The 20,678-nt window shown below is 42.7% G+C and overlaps 1 protein-coding gene across 30 annotated transcripts in view; it reads left to right on the forward strand.

Annotated features, from left to right (window-relative positions):
* LOC116385427 (receptor-type tyrosine-protein phosphatase delta) overlaps nt 1-20,678 on the forward strand; it is a 327,744-nt gene that overhangs the window by 185,728 nt on the left and 121,338 nt on the right. The window contains exon 1 of one of the 30 annotated variants that reach the window (XM_031850890.1): nt 19,406-19,870. The exons of the other annotated variants lie outside the window; for them this stretch is intronic. The gene's annotated coding sequence lies outside the window, so the exon portion shown is untranslated. Of the gene's footprint in view, nt 1-19,405; nt 19,871-20,678 lie in introns of those variants that run through there. 30 annotated transcript variants of the gene reach the window in all.

Genomic DNA, 20,678 nt, shown 5'->3' on the forward strand with positions numbered 1-20,678 from the left:
TAAAGGACACCGACAGCATATAATAAAACCACCTAGATAATTATACCCAAAGGACGTTGAAGGTACCATGTGTAAAAGGGTAACAAGTGTGTAAAAGTAGAAGATTATAAAATAGAAAATCCATTTTACAAGCTTAAATCACGCAGTAGATTAGCAGTTACTTCTCAGTTAAAGGCAACTTGACAACGAATGCCATGCAAGCGAGGGCTAAGTCCAGAGAACACCTCACCAGGTTCAACAGCCTCCAGTCCAAACAGGGTAAACCTGAGAACCGCTTGAGTTCACATCGTGGAGTTTGAAAGAATTGCTTCTATTTTCATAGATATTTACATCAAATCAATTTGCGTTAGCTGATTAAACATTTCCATCTGTTTTCTTTCAAAAGGTTGAAATTTGTGATGCACAGTGCTCTTGCTACATGCATTAAGTTGTATTCCTTAAATTCCTGTCAGAGAGTAATGCATTACCATTTCATGTAGATTCTTTTTTTGTTATGGAAGCCTGTTGAAGTTGAACTGCACTCTGTAGTTACAGCACATTCAGTATGCACCTCTGAGGTCAATTTAGAAAAATAGTGTCACTGAAATAATGCCAGATTGTTCAAAAGCCATCTCAAACTAAATAACTATTATGGAACCCTTTTATAATAAAGTGTCTGTTTCCCACATCCTGACACTGACTAACACACACTTGACTTATGGGGTGGTTTCATCAGTAATTGCTGCAGCCTTTTCCCCTGCCTCCTGTTTCAGAGGATCATAGAAAGGGAACAGTTTGTAGCAGTGGGGGCATAATTAGTGAAAGGCCTTGGACACGTCATACTCCGTTAGTCAGCCTCGCTTTAATTCCTTTGTCTCCTATCTGCTCCTAGCATTCATTGGGGCTGTGTGCATGTGTGCCTTTGCTCAGGCTTTACGATGCTTATGCATACATAATGCATGTAGTGAAATTTGATTTGACCCTATATAATACTATTATGATAATACAAGGAAAGATGTTCCATCAGGACGTATGCTTGCACTTACATGCTCACTTTTTGTCTTTTTGTCTGTACTACGATACCTGTGTGAGTGGCCCCTTTGATTTGCTGTCGAACAAAAGAAAAACAAATCATTCTATTTTGGCTTTGTCTCTCAAGCTGGAAAGGCTTCAATATTCATCTCCCTCGCGAGGCTCCTTTTTTCTATATATTTAGAGGAAATATTTTTTTGGCTTTCCGTCTACCTTTTTGAGCAATTCCCTGGGGCAACAAAATTCATAAAAAAAAGAATGTTTATGATGCCAAAAGGTAGACTTGTTATTACTGTCAAAGGACACTTTTTGGAATAATTAGTGTGTGTGCGTCTGTGTGTAGTTTGCAGAGGGGTTTCTTAAGGCTGGTGATGTGAGGGCGGATGAAAGCCGCTTTGAGGATACAGTATAGGGCTATAGGAAAAGCTTCTCCTCCACCACCTTTCTTTGCTTTTCTCCAATTTTGCCTCTCTCCTTCCTTTCCACCCTCTCTCATTCTGCTGCCACTCTACCCATGCTATCTCATCTTGACTGCTTCTCCCGACCCTCTGTTGTTTCCCTATCCAATTTTCCCTGTACATCCTCCCCGCTCTCTCTCTCTCTCTGTAGCCTCTTTCCCCCTCTCCCCATAGCTGTTGTTATGCCTGCGCTCATCTGCAACAGCTTTTCTCTCCCTGTCCTCTCTCTTTTACTTTGTGTCCATTCACTCCTGACCCCTCTCTTTTCCCCAACGTGAGGGCTGGCAGCAGTGAAGGACACTGCCCACAGCATGATTAGTCCAAAGAAACATGACCAGAAATCACGGATTACGCAGGCATAAATTAAACTCCAGTATACCGTTCATGTTTCTAGTTTGTGCAGTGAGTGCAGCCTTGTTGCTTTTCATCAACATTGCAAGATGTAAAATCAGAAATGTGGAGCACAGGGTTCAGGTGTGCACCCAGAGCCATTTCAGGGAATGTTCCTTCAGCCATAGCACATGGCACCTCTGCAGAAAGCAACCATTGTGCTTCTGTTCTCTCATCACGCTATATTAGCTTTACAAAGAGAAGAAAAAAAAACTCTGCAGTGTGTTTGGAGGTGAACCTTGAACTTGAAGTAAAGTCAGTAAATACCCAGACTTGTACAGCTCTACTAGATTAGATTATACCTCAGGTAACCTCCTGAGCAGACCCTACAGTGCGGACCATTCATATCCAAGACGAACGAGCTTAAGTTACTCGTTTAGCAATGCAAACCTACTGGACATCTTCACAAGCTAGGTATGTAATTCCCTAAATGGCACGAATCAAGGCCTTGCACTGCAGCAGGTGTGTACATTATATTATATTGAGCATATTTATCAGAATGTGTTATTGTTCAGTATAAACGTAAATGGCATGTAGTAAAGATTGCATCAGGGCTGTGCTGTTATTACGCTAGACACTGATCCTTTCCGTTACCTCTCATCAGGAGACAGACTTTGACTCTGGCTTCAGATGCACATCAAAGTCCACTGGTTGCACGAAGCTTTCTTGTTCTTGACTATCTTAAGTAGGGCTAATTTTCGGGGTAAATTAGGATTGCTTTCAACTGAACAAATATGGCTGATTGAGATAGAGCTCCACAGTGCCGAGCTGTGTTCATGCCAGCAGAAAAGAAAATGAAAAGATGTTTCTGTGGGGAGAATTTAACAGTTTACAAGGATATTTCGGATTCAATATTTAGCTGTAATTTGCCTTTTAAGGGGATTTATTCTGGGTTCTAAAAACCGTTTTCATTGCTTCTCCAAACATTTGTGAAAAAAACAACAAATTATGGTTTATGTTTTCTTCTTTTGTGTTAGTCGTCAACAGGTGTATAATTCCAAACATGGAAACGCGGCACAAAGCACTGGTGTTAAGCTTAAAAAGGTGCAGTGTATATTTGTACAGAAGTCTATATAATGAGGACTGACCTGACAAACCTTTGTGCAATCAGTGTCTTGTCTTTCCTGAGTTTCTTTCAAACATCTCACTGGGCCATCAAAATCAATCAATACTCATCCAATAAGAGATTTTGCCTCGGACACATATTTTAGACGTGCTGTATCTTACCCTGCATTCACTGTAAAGCTTGCATTTCTCCCATGTGCCCATGCTCGCTCATGCCTCCAGCATCATTAGCCTGATTGTAATTCACTGTCTACTATTTGAGGAGCCCGGGCCGCTTGTTTGCTATTGATTTTATTTACAAGACTTCTATATTTTACTCCGAGCAAATCAGAGCGATTGTTTCCAAGTGCATGCGTGAATCAATGCTTCCCTGGAGCCCGCGCTGGCGACTCCATGCAGCTCAATACCTCCAATTTATGTTTTAATTACGATGATCTACTAAGTGTTGGGAGCTCGGCTCTGCTCTCACAATCAGCATCAACAAGCCTCGTAGCATGCATTGTATTGTACATTGAATTTTACCATCTACATAGGCAGGGGCTGGGTTTGACTCAACTATGCTGATTTGCAGTGATGAAGATGGAGAATGCAGTTGTGCCTTTTTTGCTGACGTGGTTAAAGTTGACTGAATACTGAAAGGAGCAAACAAAAACAAAAAAACGAAAAGAGAGCTCGTAAGCATTGCAGGTTTTGTTTTCTACAACACGGTTTCGATTTTTTTTGGGAGGCCACACTAAATAGCAGGTAGTGGTATATTTTATGATTTGCTATCAATTGTTCAGACACTGAGTATAAAAACTGAAAATGCTAAGCCCTGACAACCTTGTTTGGCAATGTAGCTCCAGACTGGATTTTATCCCCCTCCTTGTTTGTTCTGTGCTGCTTTTGTTTAGCAGAACAGTTTGTCATTTGATCACTCACCATTAGAAGTGAGTGCTCAACTCAGTATGGCATATTAGAGGCTTCTGGCAAGCCTGAAAAACATAAATTTCATTGACTCCTGTAATTAGGGCCGATCAATAAAAGGCAGTTTATTTCAGTGCTTCCCAAGACTCTATTGGTTGCTGCACTTCTCTAGGCCTTGGTTCCCTTACACTCACAATATTATGACATAAAGCCACCATCAAATCCAAAAGAAAATCTTTATGGTGTATTTTACAAACATACATATAATCCAAAATTGTAAAGAAATACCACGCTATTTTATGGAGAAAGAGACCACCAGGGGTCCACTCTGCTTTCAGGGATTTTCTTTCAGAATTTGTTTCTGTTGTATCGCGTTAAGCCATTTGCAGATGCTCCACCAGTAAGGCCTAATATAATGCAGAAGAAAAACGGCCCCATAGTGAGCTGCTGTCAAGCCTCTTAAGTTGATAGCTGTGTCTTTGCACACTGCGGGAAGAATCCCTTTCTGTCAAACAACAGCTGGTGAAGACAACATGATGCGGAGGCCACGGACGAGTGAGCCATCAAACTCCAGCTCTGACAGTACTTTGGCAAGCCCCGTTTCATAAGAGTCTGTCTCACTCTGCTTTGCTTTTATGGCGCATGAATCAATGATAATTGTGCTCTGTTCTCACTTGAATGGCAGAAGTATCCCCCATGTGGCAACAGTCAAAAAAAAAAAAAGGGGGGGGGGAGTTGGAGGGATGGATCAAGGAATACCTAAAAATTAGTATGAATGAAATGAATCCCAGTTCCCCGGGGATTATGATTCATTAGCTGGAAAATGTTCCGTTCAGAAGGCATTGGCAGATCCGTGCCAATACGGCTAATATGATATCAATTATGAGCAGCTACGAAACGCAAAGTGACATGTGTATGACACATGCATGTTGTTGACTTAGGTTCAAATAGGAGTTGTTGTTTTTGTTATTGCCAATGTATTTAACCCAAGCTGTACAGCATGTTGGCAGTATAGATTTGATCAAACATGCTACTCTAAAGCTTTCAAGCAAACTGTGTGATCAAATCAAAGTCCAAACAACCTTATCCCCAGCTCCATCAGGGCCTAATTCCATTCCAAACCAAGCTCCCATTCTCCTTTGCCTTATCCCCTCTGAAAGGCCCAGTGATTAGAAGTAGACTTGAGGTTGACTATAGCAACCCCCACACACACACATCCCCTACCCAATTCCCGACGGGACCTTCTTGAATCCCCAAAGCCTCGGCCAGTTTATCAGCATCAGGGGATCAGGCAATCCCCACCCCCTTCCAACGGGGAGCCCAATGTGTTCCGCGGCCTTCGTGTAATCTCTGTGGCTGTTGACAGATCTAGCGACAGGTGAGCTGTGATAACAGGATCACTCAGGTGGAGACAGAGGAGAGGACCACTAAAGAAAGGGACAGAAGCTAAACAAAAAAAGAGAGAAATGTGGCCAAGTGCGAGGTGAGTTCTGCTGGTGAAGTGGAGATGGCGACTGAGATGAGGAAGGAGATTTTTGTGGAGCATATGCGGAGCCACAGGACGTACCCAACGGAACCAGGGGGTGGAACAGTTAGTTAATCAAAAACAATTTTAATAAGTGATTCATTAATGATTCCTTTCAAGGTCATGAGCAAAAATGCAAAACATTTGCTGGATACAGCTTTTTAAATGTGATGATTTGTCTGCTTTTCTCTCTTTTATCAGTATTCAATATCTTTGCATCGACTAAACAATTGATTAAATAATCAAAAACATAGTTAACAGATCAATCAATGATGTTATGAGTCAATAAGCAGCAAATGGCAGCAGCGTTTGGTGCCAAATACAATTATGTCCAAACTTTTCCGGTGGAAACAATAGAAAATCCAATATTTGTTTCCAAACGGAGCCCTATTTGACACGGCTGGATGCCTGACAGAGCAGAGGGGCAACCTGACAAGGCAACTTTGGCCTGTCTGCCTCTCGCCGTATCCACCAGCACTCTGACCTTGTATCTTATTAAAATTGCTATCACCCACAGAGAAAGGAAAAAAAAGAAAGTGCAGCAGTGGACATAAGTAGTGGAAAAAAATGGAAAGGTGAAAGGCCATGCAAAATTGAGGAGCTACAGTGTCAATTATACGCTTGGGCATCCGGTTGACATGGAGCAACACACACATAAGCCATTACTCACACCCCATACACAAAGTTTTACAAACATATTGCGTTTGCATGCGGACACACTAGCATTCATAGACTCTCTCTCTACTCTCGCGCTCTAACACACACACGCTGAGAAGCAGCATGGCAGGCAGTGACACAAAGCTAATGCCTTGTCACACAGGCTGTCAGCAGATTAGCCAGTGGATTACACCCCAGCCATTAGATGTGCACAGAGCGAAAGGCCACAAAAATGGCAGAGAGAGTGAGGAGAGGACAGAGTGAGACAGAGTGCGACACCGGCTGTAATAGAGCACATATTCTGGCATAGGGGCATAAGAAAAACTAGCGGAGGGTAGGTTAAAGGAAAGAGAAGACAAATAAAGGCTGGTTAAGTAGCGCAAAGACAAAAGTCAAAGTGACAAAAAGGAGATGTTGGACGGGAACATGTAAAGATCGGGTCAAGAACAAGATAGTAGTAGCAACAAGATAGTAACAAGATAATCAGACAGACAGGACCGAAAAGGTAATAACAATGGTAAAGGGAGACAAACAGAGAAGCAGAAAATGTGAGAGGAAGGCGGGAAGAGGATCCAACAGCACACGAGGGAGCGAGGAAGAGGAGGAGAAGTTGTGTAGTGTGCAGGGGAGGGGGGACGGAACAAAACCAAACGGATGGGAGGAGTGGAGGTGATGAGAGGGACATGAGAGGGGAGAGAAAAGGGAATGAGGATGCTAGAAAATACAGAGTGAGAAGGGAAGAGAGGGTAGGGGAGGAGCGGAGAGACATGGAAATGAAAGGACCAGGAGTAGAGATTAGAGGGGAGAGATGGGATGTGAAGCACCAGAGGAGAGGATGGAGAATACTCTGCAGCGCACTGAAACAACGCGGCACGCAGATGAGACATTTAAACGGTCAGAGGTAGAATAAGGACCTCAATGAGGAGTTTGGGCAGAGAAAATGAAAAGATGGATTCAGTGAAGGACATTGGGGTGCAAACATTTGTCCTTACAGCACCCAGAATCGTAAGGTCATCATCAAGGTGGGGCCTCAGCGTATTTTGTCTCACCTCAGGATAGACTTAGACAGACATTTAAATAAGTGAATTCAGTTTCAGGGTTCTGGTATTATGCATACGGGCTCACTGTCACACTGTCATGGCTTACTGGGACTTTCGAATAGAACGGAGCTGTCATTAACGTTGTTAGTAACACCTGTGCTTTCCCAACAATAAGTCAAAATATCTGCTGTGAAAAAGACTGATTCCATGCCATGATTGTCCTCTATTATATTCAGGCATGTTTTCTCCCTTTGATTAGCTCAGCTGATCTGGTGAAAAACATTGCTCTGTGTAACGTAAAGCTGCAATAATAACCAATCTGTCAGGCCACTTGGGGGCAGCAGAAAGAGCTGACAACACAACATCAGACACATTAACACATTCCAAATTTGGATAAATGTATTAATAAGTGCAGTTTAAGCATCTGCAAATGAATGGAAATACCCTGATAGCTAGTTCAGAATACAGCAGTCAGCCCTGTAATTTTGTCAGTTGTCAAATAAATACATATTTTCAAATTTCCATGTTTCATCGTAATTTTCAGATTTTATCTGATCCAAAATATTATGGGGGACACAAGAAAACATATAGTCATTATTATCATTATTATTAATGACATTATTATTGTTGCAGTCTGGATCTCATTGAGAGACGAGTTGACAAAGTCACCAAATAACACACACTGCTTTCCTCTAGAATACTAACTGCAGATGGCACTGTTGATGGCAGAAGTGTCAGAAACTTTTCAAGCATTATTCAGTTTCACTTTTACCGTGGCACTTGTGTATCACCATCTGCTGTGTAGAATGAAAGCCACTCTCTGCATTGTGAGGCAATGATGATGCTTCAGCTCCTTTTTTTTCTTTCTTTTTTCAATCAGTGTCTGGTTCCAAGTGGAGAGGTGTCAGGCCTTCTCTGTTGGTGTTTCATTTTATGATAATCGACTTCACTGCCCCTACCCGTCACAGCCACCTACAGCCCCCACCACAAAACCACTTTGCAGATGTAATGGCATATAATTGTCTGCTGGATTTGCCTGTTAGGAGCTTCATTTTGAGCTGGTATTTGTGCAAGAATGGAAGAAAAGATGTCAAGTTAACGGGAGCTAATGGGACACTCTAATATCCATTCTGACTGGGAATTGTGGTCAGCAAAGCCATGAGAAGCATCTCATCCTTCCATGACAGAATGCACGTGTTTAGTGTGTAAATTGCATGTATAGAACGTGCTACGAGTTCATAGCAGTATGTCCGCTGGTTATTCTTGGTGACTGAGGTAGGAAGGGCTTTATATGCGTCTGCATGTATGCCAACATGGGTGTGTGCATCATGTGTATGCATGCATACATTTGTGCGAGTGTAGTTGACAGCAAGGCTGATGTCATTCAGGACCTTTAGCTGCTTGAGTGATTTGACTGTGTGCTGTGGAATGAGCTGAGGTCTCAGAAGTGCCGGAGGGAGATGGCGGGGTGAGGGGGGGACTAAATGTGTGATATCCCTGCAGGATATTTAGACAGTTTATTATGATAAGCCTCTGCGTGCACACATCCTCCACATAAACATATATAAGTACACACATAAACTCATGTGCACACATGTAGAGAAAGAATGACAGAAGGGGGGCAAGATGAAGATGTAGAGACAGGGAAAATTATAAAGGAGACAAGGAAAAGGAAGAAAAAAAGAGAGCTACGAAACACCTGATTCACACCTGATTCACACATGCACAGTAATTGGTTAGTAGTTCACAACCTATAAAGACTAATTCCACAGCAGCCTATCCATAGCCATCTCATGTGGGAGCCATTCCACCTTTTAAGCCGCCTCTCACTTAAAGCGGGCCCAGATGTAAGTCAAGGGGCTGCTTTGGATTAGCCAGAGAAAAAAAACTCATTTCCTTTGCCATTTTACGAGCATTTAATTTGAAACAATTAAGATATTACGGTGCTACGGATTCACTACACAGAGTGACAGCTGGAAGCAATCCCATAAACCCCTGAGCCAGTGAATGAGGCACCTTGCTTCTCTCTTTTGCTCCACTCGCTTCTTCCTCCTCTATCTCCTCTCTGTTATTTCATTGAAGCGTTTCGCTGAAGGCTCTGTCGAGGTGAATGCGCTTGCCTTTTGTCTCAGCCGAGATCTCGCCGCTACCGCCAATTACTTCAGCGGCTCATAAATGCACCAGTTGGCTGATGATAGAATGGCCTAATTTCCCAAGACTAAAGGGAGGAAGTGAGCACAGGGGGATGTTTACCTTCTGGTTGGCTTTTTCCATCACAAATTTTATTGCGTTATTGACTTTATAGCATAAGTTGCATGACTCATCTTTGGAAGGAATTAATGAGAAAGAGGCAAACTACAGGGGCCAGCAAATGGTAAGCTGAGATGCGGAGGCTCACACTGTTCATTGTGGAAGTGTGGTCACTTCATGGTCAACGCCATGAAAAATTGATTTTCATAGACTCTAATGGAGATATTTGAATCAGAACACTTGTTTTGGCATCATTCAGATGTTTCATTGGTGGACTTTGACAAAACATATATATCGATAACCCTCCATCTCCTATCTGTCCTCCACTTGAAGAACTTTGTCACTCCTTGACTTCGAATTCAAGCCAGCTTTGTCAACACTCACCCATCAATTCTCCTCCTCCTCCTCCCTTCCTCACTGGCATAAGAGGGCATCGGAGGTGTGAAATTGATGAAGGTGTGCTTGTGAAAATGTCAGCGGGGGATCACTGGCCAAAAGGAGAAAGGGAGAGAGAGAATATATTTTGGGGTTGAGGGGGTTGACAGATAGCGAGAGTGGAAAAAGCTCCTTTTCATGAACACTGAACTGTAAAATGGAGGACCCAGTGCAAACAATGGCTGTGATCAATCGGCTATGGTGAGAGGTTTCTCGTAAATACCCGATGCCAGCCCGCACACGCTGAAAGACAGAGAGGGAGAGAGGGAGAGAGAGAGAGATAGAGAAAGAGGGAGTGGAGGTAAGCGATATAGAAAGAGATGATGTATGTCACTATTAGTTTTGGGAAGAAAAGTTAGAGTGGTGGAGAGCAGAAAGAGCTGATGTAGAGCGGGTAGTGGATGAGCAAATAACAGGGATAAGATGATGGCAGGGAAAGTTAAAAAGGCTTTTAGAGTAGGGACTATTTAAATAAATGAAAGGACAATGAAGGGGAGTGGAGGGAGATGGGAAAAGATCAACATGCAGGAAAAGAGTGCATACGTTTTGATCGCACACAGCCATGCGAATTCAGCCAAGATGGAGAATTACAAAGAAGAAAAGAGAATGAGATCTGTAACAACATCAAAACAGTGTCGCATTATCACGTCAGTACTCTTCACAATATTCATCTTATCTTCCCTGTGGAGGTTTATATCAAAGGCCTTCCTCAACCACTGCTTTGGGAGCAGAGGTGGAGTATAAAACCATACCACATTAGAGTATATGCAACACTCATGTCTTCCACAACTATTAAATATGTAAAGAAATTAAAAAAGAGAAAACATCACTTTGCCCCTTGACTTGACCGTAATCTTTTTATCCCCAAAAGTTATGTTTTTTCAACGTATCAATTAGTCAATAAAATAAAATAGAGAAAATATCAAAGTACGATTTTCCAAAGCCTATAACATAAGGTAAGGTTGAATTGCTTGAGTAGTCAGAAAGTCCAAAACCCAAATACATCGTATTTAGGAAGAAATAGAACAAGAACATGCATGTATGTTCCCACATTTAAATAGCTGGAGTTTGGACTTTTGCATAATAAGTGACTAATGGTTAGTCAATAATTGAAATTGCCATTGATTCATTTAGCAAATTGATTAATCAACAACACATTTCAGCGGCAGCTTATAATATATGTGCATAGAGCTCACAGACCACATGTTCATTGTTTTGGGATGTTTTGCATTCGCAGGGAAACGGCACACAATATAACTCAAAAGCAGAGCGGCTAATGCATCTATCAGTGCGTGGTGACGGATGTCCCCCGCTTGAAGGAGTGTGCGCGTGCTCCTTACAATTTTACTGCTTATGTACGGCCTCTTTTTCTAATAGGAAGCGCCCTCCACAGCTGTAAAATGGAACTTCACGCAGGTTCACAATTAAGAGTGACGTGCTTGCGGGGTCAGGAATGGTCTGCCTTCCACTCCTCATTCTCCATCTCAATTTTATAGTCACAGCCAACTTGTTCGGGGCTCATACATCGAGCACAGAGTTCATTTGCATGCGCATGCTCACACTACACACACACACACACACACACACACACACACACACATTCAGATTGCATGGTTTCACCGGACAGGTGTCCTGAGCCGAGTTCCACAGAGGGACTCCGTCAGGCAGGAGTTGACTCAATCTGTCTAAGCCCATTTCCCTCGCCACCGCAGTCTCTCTTCGATTTTTCTGAGCAGGTTGCCGCACACACACCAATGGCTGCACGTGCCATCCCAGATGATCTCTTAATGGACCTAATTGCTTTTCAGCTCATTGCACCCCATGCCAACAATAAACTAAATCACACCGAGGTCCCATCCACGGGCCTCGTCGTGAATCTGATTTCGCTCGACATCATAATAAAGTGATATTGACTACTCATGACTCAGCAGTTCCAGTACAGATGAGTAAGCGCAAGCCTCTCGTCACGGTAACAGGAGGAGCGGTTCAGGTCACGTAAGAGTTCAAGTCGCCCTCTTTAGGAGTGCAGCCTATTGCGTTTTTCATTGACAATATGCTCTCTGTGGCAGACAATATATTATGCATTGTTGCACACTGAACTATGGATGATAAACACGAACATACACAAGAAATGGATGCTGCCTCCATACAGCACAGGCTGTAGTCACGCCTGCTTCGGTGGTCTCACCACTGTGTCCTTTGCTATTCTTGGGTACTCTAGTCAAAAGCTACTTGAAAGCTAATCAAAGCTGATCAAACATGTAAGATAAGCCTGCAGTCAGCTCCTCCAATCTGAGGCAATGTCACAGCAGACTAAACATGTCGTTAGCTTCACCAGGGTTTAAGACTACATGCAGTGAGCTCTGAAGGTATTGTGACACCAGGCTGCAGTCAGCTGCTCCAAATATAGTTAATATCTAACGTCAAACTGCTGGCAGCGCCACCAGTGAGAGCTAATGTATTACCACAGTGCTCTTTGCTCGCTCGCCTCTTTTATATGAGCGATGGGGGCCTGACATCAACTCAGCATTTTCTGACATATTTAGAACCGGTTTGTTTTACATAAAACGTCGACGTCCTACATTGCTGTGCACCTTTTAAAGTTAGCAACATTCAAATAAAGTTGTGGGGTTGTTTGATCATGTTCCCTGACTTGTCAATCAAATATAATCAAACTTCAAGCACATAGTCCTGATGAAGCAGATTAGCTGAGTTTTCAGTGTAAAACTTTTATTAAATAATAACTAAATATGTTTTGCCCAAATTTTTACTTTGACTCTTGATAGGGTTAATTTAATAATCGGGCTAGAGGAGGCGTTGGAGAGTGTTTTCGCCCGGGGGGACACGTTACACCGCTGTCATTGTTTTTCCATGTTATGTGAATTATATAGACGCCGTCACTGATTGTGTAAGGCTCCAGATGTAGCTATCGGACATCAGACCAATAAATGTACCACTTCTTCCCTATCATGTACATAATAATGGCTGTTAATGCTCGTGAAAGCATGGCTGCATGGTTATCCATCCATCATGTCTGACAGGCTCTAAGAAGGAGAGCAGTATAAGATGTCTCGGCCAAGGACTACACTTGAGTGTTGGTTTACATTTTTCCTGCCTTGGAGATGTGTGTAATATCACCTTGGTATTTGTCGCTTCACCCCGCCCTAACACCACCACCCATCACCCTACCCCTACCTCTCTTGACTGCTTGGGCAGCGGCCATAAACAAGTCAATCTCAACACATTGGATTAGATTTATCCGCTTAAAATAGATTGTTATCCTGAGGAGGGTGAGTCTCGCTTGATGGGGAAATTAATTTTACGATGACTGGTTTACTTGATCGGGGTTGAGGAGGAGGAAGGGGGGGACTATAAATGTATCATCTCTGGGGCGCGAGGGGCTGAACACAACAGCCCTTGTTTTTGATTCAGACGACGTGTCTCTCTTCTCCGCCGTATTATACATGGTGTCGTCTTTGTAATGACTTGACTGACAGTCATTTGTAATTCGCCAACAACTTGTCAAGGGTGAAAAGGCCTGCACCCCAGGCTATAGGGAGATTGACAGTGAACGATATTGTATTTGCACGTTTGTCCGTCTCACATTAAATGCGACATTGACAGTTTTGTTTGCAGAATTATAAATAGGCTGCATGATCAGAAGTACATGCAACTTATTCAGAAATAAAATCATTCTAAAATAGCTGTCGGCCCTCCCACATCTCAAGTGTTAAACTGGTATGGCAGTTATTGGATTGAGTTACAATGGAACTGACCTCAGCCTATTTAGCAACAAAATCCAGTCTGAGCCTTTTCCTGAGTGGAAATGTATCCGACAAGCATCACTTAAAACATGGGTTGTTTTTTTGCAGACTAAAAGCAAACAACTTTCTTTGCAACTTAAAGAACAACTTGATTGGTTTTCTACCCGTGTTGCCTGTTTGTTTCTTAACCTTTATCCCCACTGGGATAAACACTGCACCCTGGAAAAGAAACCCTACCGAATCTATAATTGATTTGCTTCATTCAGTTACTTGCATAGTCCACATTGCCACCTCTAAAGACAGTGTTGAGAGAGAATATGTATCATTTAAGTACACGGTATCCACCAACTCTAGCATACTACTTTGCTAGTTAGCACTAAACACCAAGTACTTCTCAAGGCTGATGGGCATGCGATTATTTTGCAGGTATTTGGTCGATGTTGAGATATTTCACAGGATACGTACCTACTTTGACCTGCTTGTGGCGCTAGAAGAAAAGTAAGGGCATTTTGAAAGTGAAAATGTATCCTCTGGGGACCATGAATATCTGTAGAGAATTGAATGGCAATTCATCCAGTAGTTGCCAAGATATTTAACTTTGGTTCTGATACTCTGTGTAACAACAAACGGAACAATATATAAATGTGTATGGTGAAAGTGATTTTTAGCTACTAATGAATACTAGCCCTTACTTAACACATTATAGAATATGGCATTCAATTATTCTTTGGCAGCGTGTAAGGCAACCCACTGCCATTTTCAGTATGGAAAAGACAAAAAAAGGGGAGATAACTGAAAAGACTTGAAATAAATGAGAATATTCAATGCTAATTATTTTTTGTGAAATCTGAATAGCCCCCATATATTTCCTGTGTGGGCAGGAAAAACACAAACAGAAGATTTGCTCACATCATCCATTCGAAGCAAATGCACATTGATTGTATAGACATGCATCCTTAGCTGTATTTGCATTGTATTTACAAAGTAAATGTCAATCAGTGCTACACTTTACCTGACCCCACACGTGTGTGGATGGATATAAACGTGCCTTAGGCAGTTTATCAAACACTGTTGGCTCACTTAATAGTAATGTGGTGTCATTGTCCAACAAAGAAAACATTTGCCAAGTGAGTTAAACGGCCTTCCCACTGTCAAGAGTATTAATAGGCGAACTTCAGCACGCGATAATGCCGCATCTCAGCCCGGCACTCAGGTTCTCTCTGTCTTGGATCCCTCTTACTGAAGGACACATGGTTTATAGACTACCGTGTCCTGTTGGGCGACAAAGTTCAGCCATGATAGGCCAGGAAGGAAGGCTCTTGATGAATCCTACCCTTGCACCCATTTATCAAACAAGTGCTGCAGTATCACTGCTGGAGCTGGTGCCAAGAATATGAAAGCACAAGGTTAGATTATAAATCTACTAACTAGTGTCATCCAATTATATTCAAAGATCACGAATACGTTGGAGGGATTTGAAAAAGAGTAAGACCCCCTACAGTCATGCATCGGAGGTGAACGTCGGCAGGCCTCGTGCTACAGAGCCGATACCATTTTATGAAAGAGAGCAAGAGCTTTATCAGTGTTGGATGTCTTGTGCACAACCAGGACCGCGTTCCAGCCTTCAGTCTATACTCCTGATAAATATGAATATTTTCCAAACAACTGCTTCGGCGAAAGTTAGATAATCAGACATTTGTGATCTTTAGTACATTGTGCCTCGAGACACAACAAGCTATCACTCCCACCGTGTTTTCTCATAGCTAGCAGTCGAGGGCAATAGTTCACCTCACAGTAATTTCATCAATTTTCTCTATTGTTCATTGTCACAAAAACCAGCACTTTCTTTTGGCCTATAAATCTGCACGTGGAGGCGGTATCTGGTATGCTGCCCTTAATAAATGGAGCCTGGGTATAATTTGCAGGTATGAATCACTATACCAGTTACTTACTCAATCGGATACATGGCATGTCTGAGTGCAGGTAAAGAAACAGATCTGCTGACTGCGGTAGTCTGTCTCTCAGAGAACTATTGCTGGATGCTGAATGTTTGGTGTCTGCAGGGCTGGGTTGTTCATCAGAAGGCTTGGGTTGCTGCCACAAAAAGCAACTTTTCTCAAAACACAATTGGTCATAGTCATCTGTCTCCCCGGGCCATTGCTGCTATTTTTCTGTATAGCCCTACATCAGAGGACCCTACACTTGACTGTGTTATCAGGAGCAACATTGTCCCTTTAACATTGTCCCTTTTTGCTGTGTGCACCGTTATGTCTTTGCAGTAAGGTGGACGTGAATCAATCGCGCCTTAGAATCATTACATGAAATGTGTGATCGTTACACATGGTTTATAGAGGTTGCTGCTCAGCTTGGCTGCTCCGACAGGCTGACCTTGAGTACACGATGCGGTATGTGAAGGCAGCTTTCCCAACATGCTGAAGCACTGCCTTTGATAAAAATAAACAAAATGCTAGATGACAGGCATGCACACACATTCAAGTCCCAGCCTGACAACAAAATCGATATAACATCTCTACAGGGACCTATAGTGTGGCTGTTAGTGATGAGTTTGTAATCATCGTATTGTACATGTTGGCATTTTTATGGAGTCTGCACTGACATTACTACCATGAAGCATCCATTTATGCCAGGCTTTAACTCTCACTGGCTTAAAAGGTGCAGTGTGTAAGATCTGGCCAGAATTTTAGTTCAGAAAAATGAAAAACATAAGTAATATCAACAAAATGTCACAAGGTTACAGTGTTGACTTTTTGTGAAACACGTCTGTCTTGAATTGTAGATTCATCTCCTGAAATGAGCATGCTAAACAGCTAGCCCCAGCCCGTATTGTCTTGTAATACCACTGTCACTGTAGCGTGCAGTCTGCAGAAACGAGAAAACGTCTTTTTATTTTCATTTCGTCCTCGCCGCCACCAGGAGACCACTTTGCCGGCAGGAGGGCAGGCAGCAGTTCTTCAGTTGGTGGTTAGTTGTAGCAACTAGCATTCAGCCAGCTCAAACCCCAGCGCCGGGAGTCGCAGCGTGCCGTGATTACCGGCAGCCCCGGGGTCTAACCTGTGTAACGTCTGCAACAGAAGGTTTTGCTGATCTGGCGGGGAGTCCGAGAAGGGCCCAGGGATCAGACCCCACGCTGCATTTGTGTTGCTACAACTCTGCTCTCTGAAGGTCTGTCTCCCTGGGCTTCTGGTGGTGGGGAGGGCGAGTGGTTTCCTCATTTATGCCGCCTTGGATTAGATCTCACAAACAAACTATCCAAACATACATGGACAGTACAGTCCTTGCTTTGTGCCGCAAAGCAAGGACTGTACCGTCAAACAAACAGATGGAGCCACACATGAAGATTTTAAGTTAGTAGTGTTATTTTGACCGTCTCTCGGAGTTTCAACAGTTTGGTCGAATTTAGCTTATTTTTGCCCTGCTGTGGGTTTGTTAGAACTTCATAACTGTTGATTGTATATTCAGATTGTATAGATCAGCGGTTCCCAAACTTTTTAGGCCACGCACCCCCTTCTACATCCCAACCGGGTTCACGCACCCCCAATCCCCCACACCTTAAAAAAAAAAAAATCAACAGAGCCTATTTATAGTCGCATAACAATCGGACCAATGAGAGAACAGTTTGCGTGGCGTTTGTTTACAAGATTTAGTCCGCTGTTAAATGTTGCAGTGTGAACACAAACTGAACAAAGGGGCAACTGCAACATTGTATCATATTAATCCCTGAATCGGAACAAAGCAAACAAACTACGGGTGTGAAAACGCCCTGAAACACTACAACAAAGTTTCAATACATTTCAGTTACACAAGGCGTCACTTTTAAAGAGCAATAAGGATGGCGAGGACACACGCACAGGCTCAGAGGCTGATTGCATCACATTTAATTTACAATTAACCATACATAGCGGTTACATTAATCTGAAATGAATTACAATAAAGTTACACTCTCCAATCATACATTCCACCATCTCTTTGGCAGCTGGCAAGCACACGTCTTCGGCGATTGTGTGCGGTAGCCCCTTTCTTGCTATTCTGTAACTGACCAGATATGAAGCCCGTAGTGCGTTCTTTGTAGACCCAACACATGAATGAGACTGCAGTTGTTTTTGGCTGTTTTGTAACTCCTCCAATTTCGATATAAAAAATGTAAGGGGCTTTTGACTTGCACTGGCATGCTTGGTGTTCAGGTGGCTACGTAAATAAGAGGGCTTCAGACAGCTGTTAGCCAGAACCTCATTGCACACCACGCACCGTGGCTTTGGGCAATCTGCATTGCCAATCCAAGTGAAGCCCAGACCCAGATCATTTTCATCATATTTCCTCTTTTTTCACCTCGACTCCGAGATGGGCCTATGTGCTCCCGATTTGTCTGTGCAATCCCTTCCTCCTTTTCGGTCTCCTCCGTCTCATCTTCCTCTGACTCCCGCTCGATTTCTTCTCCCGGTCTCTCCCCAACGCACCTCTCCGTTTCTCTCGCCTCCGATTCCTCTCTCTCTCTCTCTCTCTCTGTCCCTCTCCTCTTTTATGACTGATAGCTTCAGATGTCCCACCTGACAGTTTCCCAGATTTCAGCCAATTTAGCATATTTGCATGAACGTTGCTGAATGAATGAAGTGAGCTGTTAGCTGACGTTAGCTGCACAAGCTAGGCTACGTGTAGGTGTGTACGTAAAAGACTGGCGGCAGGAGCAGAAGTGCATTTATTTATTAAATTGTAAGTTTTGAAATTTAAATGTTACAAAGGGAATTTTTATAATTCATGTTTTTGTGAAAAATCCCACTTACATTTTTTAAAATTATATTTAATATCAATTATTACACCATTAGACCACCATTACATTTTTCCTCTCGCGCACCCCCTGGAGGCAGGGGGTGCGCGCACTGCACTTTGAGAATCCCTGGTATAGATCAAGTAGTAGAGGTGAAATGCTGCCCCCTATTTGTTTGGAGCATGTGGCCAGACATTACACAGTGCACCTTTAAGGATTTAAAGTATATTTACTTAAGTACTGAACTTAATATCCTGAGGTAGGTATCGTGTTTTAAATTCGATTGTACTTTATCCTCATACTCATCATAGGCATACTACATTTCAGATGGAATATATTGTATTTTTACTGTACTGGATCTATTTGACAGCTACAGTTACAACATCATATTCACATTAAGTTAAAAAAACCTCTATTGAGCATATAAAACCTGATGTAATGTAAAAATGCATCATGTGGTTTATATGATCTGATCCGAACTACATTCGGAAAAAAAGAGCGTTTTCAAAAGTTTATTGCTTGTCGTCTTGCAGACAGGCCTGACAAAGCATGAATTTAGACTTTTTACAAACTGGCATAATAATGTAGTTATTTTTGCATCCTTTCAATCCGTTTACTGCAGTTGAATCCCTTAATAGCGTATTATGGAAAGTGCATTTTTTTCTCAGTTTTCTGAACCGTTTTATCTAAATTCCTCCATAATATTCGGTCTGTTGTACCACATACAGTATGTGTTTACTTTCCTCCTTCGTAATAACATAGCTGTAGCATAACTAACATACGCAGACATATGCGGTGTCACACATGCACTCGTGTTCTCACGGTTTACCGACTGGGAAAAAAATAATTAAATAGTCAGACCCAAACACTCACCCACTAGCTCGCACACACCCACATACACAAATCATCCTGTAACGTAGCCATGTCCAAGTGCATATTCCTGTAGTGGACTTGGGGGGGAGTTGATCCCAAAAAAATAGAAAAAAGTGGGACCTCACTGTGTGACGTCACCCCTCCTACTCTCTCTCTCTCTCTCTCTCTCTCTCTCTCTCTCTCTCGCTCTCACACTCACACTGAGAGAAAAAGAGACAGACAGTGTGAGAGCGAGAGAGAGAGAGAGAGAGAGCGAGAGAGAGAGAGAGAGAGAGAGAGAGAGAAGGACCGCGAGGGGCTGTGTGTCCCAGCCACGCCGCACTCTTCAAACACAAGCACAGTCTCGCCACGTTCAATTCAATGTAGATCTAACAGAGCCCAGCGCAGACAGACCCGAACCCAGAGAATACATCACATACACGCTCCACGTGCGTGGGTTTTTTTTTTTTTGGTCCTATCGCCCCGAAGATCGTTTATGCGTTGGTGACGGACAACTCCGAGGAAAGAAACGAAATAAGAGCGAACAGACGTGGGGGAAAGCAGAGGAAGAAAAAGAAGAAGAACCTGAGGACGGATTTCTTTCTTCCACGTTATTTCATTTCCCCAGGACCAGACTGTCATTACTGGATGTAAAAAAAGAAAAGAAACTTCTCTTTGTACAGAAAAATAAAGGGAGAGACCGAGTTTCGAACTGACAGCACAATGGTGATAAGGTAAGCCTGTGAGTTTGGAGGTTGTGACAGTCGGAGCTGAAGTCGCTGCCGCAGTGATTTCAGGTGTGCGTCGAGCCCCATGAAGTTGGTTCAAACATATAAGCTGTAAGCAGCGTTACCTATTTGGACTGCCTTCATACTGCCGATGCATACAGTGTATATACTGTGTTGAGGGATGCAACCGTTTTATTTACGAGTCAGAAATTGTTTTATTCATAGTTTATTATAATGGATGCGCGCAGCCTTGAATACAGTAGCGCACTCCCGAGCCACATTACATGATTTACAACGCCACGAATGGCATAAAATACCACCGACAACGTGTTTATTATCTATTTTAAACACGCATCTGCGCGTAAACTACATGGTTTAATGGGCAGGTGGAGTGTTTTCGTCACGGTGAGCGGTTTGCGCTGAGGTTTGGACTTGGTGTTAAAATCAGTTCATGTTTTCAATAATTCATCAAAACACATCCTAATATACAGAATGCATTGCTTTAATATTACGCTTTGAAAATGGTTCAGTTGAATTGTTCGCCCTTTTGTTCTAAAACGTGACAAAAAAAACAACAACCCGCCAGCAAAAGCAGTTATTTTAAGCCCAGTGTGCTGTAAATACAGTTCATGAAGTGGACTCTTCTTAGAGTTGTGGAAGCCTTTTCAGCGAACATCGTGGATCCTTTTCAAACAGCATTCCTGAAGCTCTCCAGAGATCTCTCATCTTATCCCTCGTATTTTTAGAACGCGTTTTATTTTCGCGGGGTTTAAAGTTGACTTCGCTGCTTTTTTTTTTTTTTAAAGAGCTCACA

This window comes from Anarrhichthys ocellatus, unplaced genomic scaffold, assembly GCF_004355925.1.
Source record: "Anarrhichthys ocellatus isolate YVR2014 unplaced genomic scaffold, GSC_Weel_1.0 scaffold11, whole genome shotgun sequence".
Lineage (NCBI taxonomy): Eukaryota > Metazoa > Chordata > Actinopteri > Perciformes > Anarhichadidae > Anarrhichthys > Anarrhichthys ocellatus.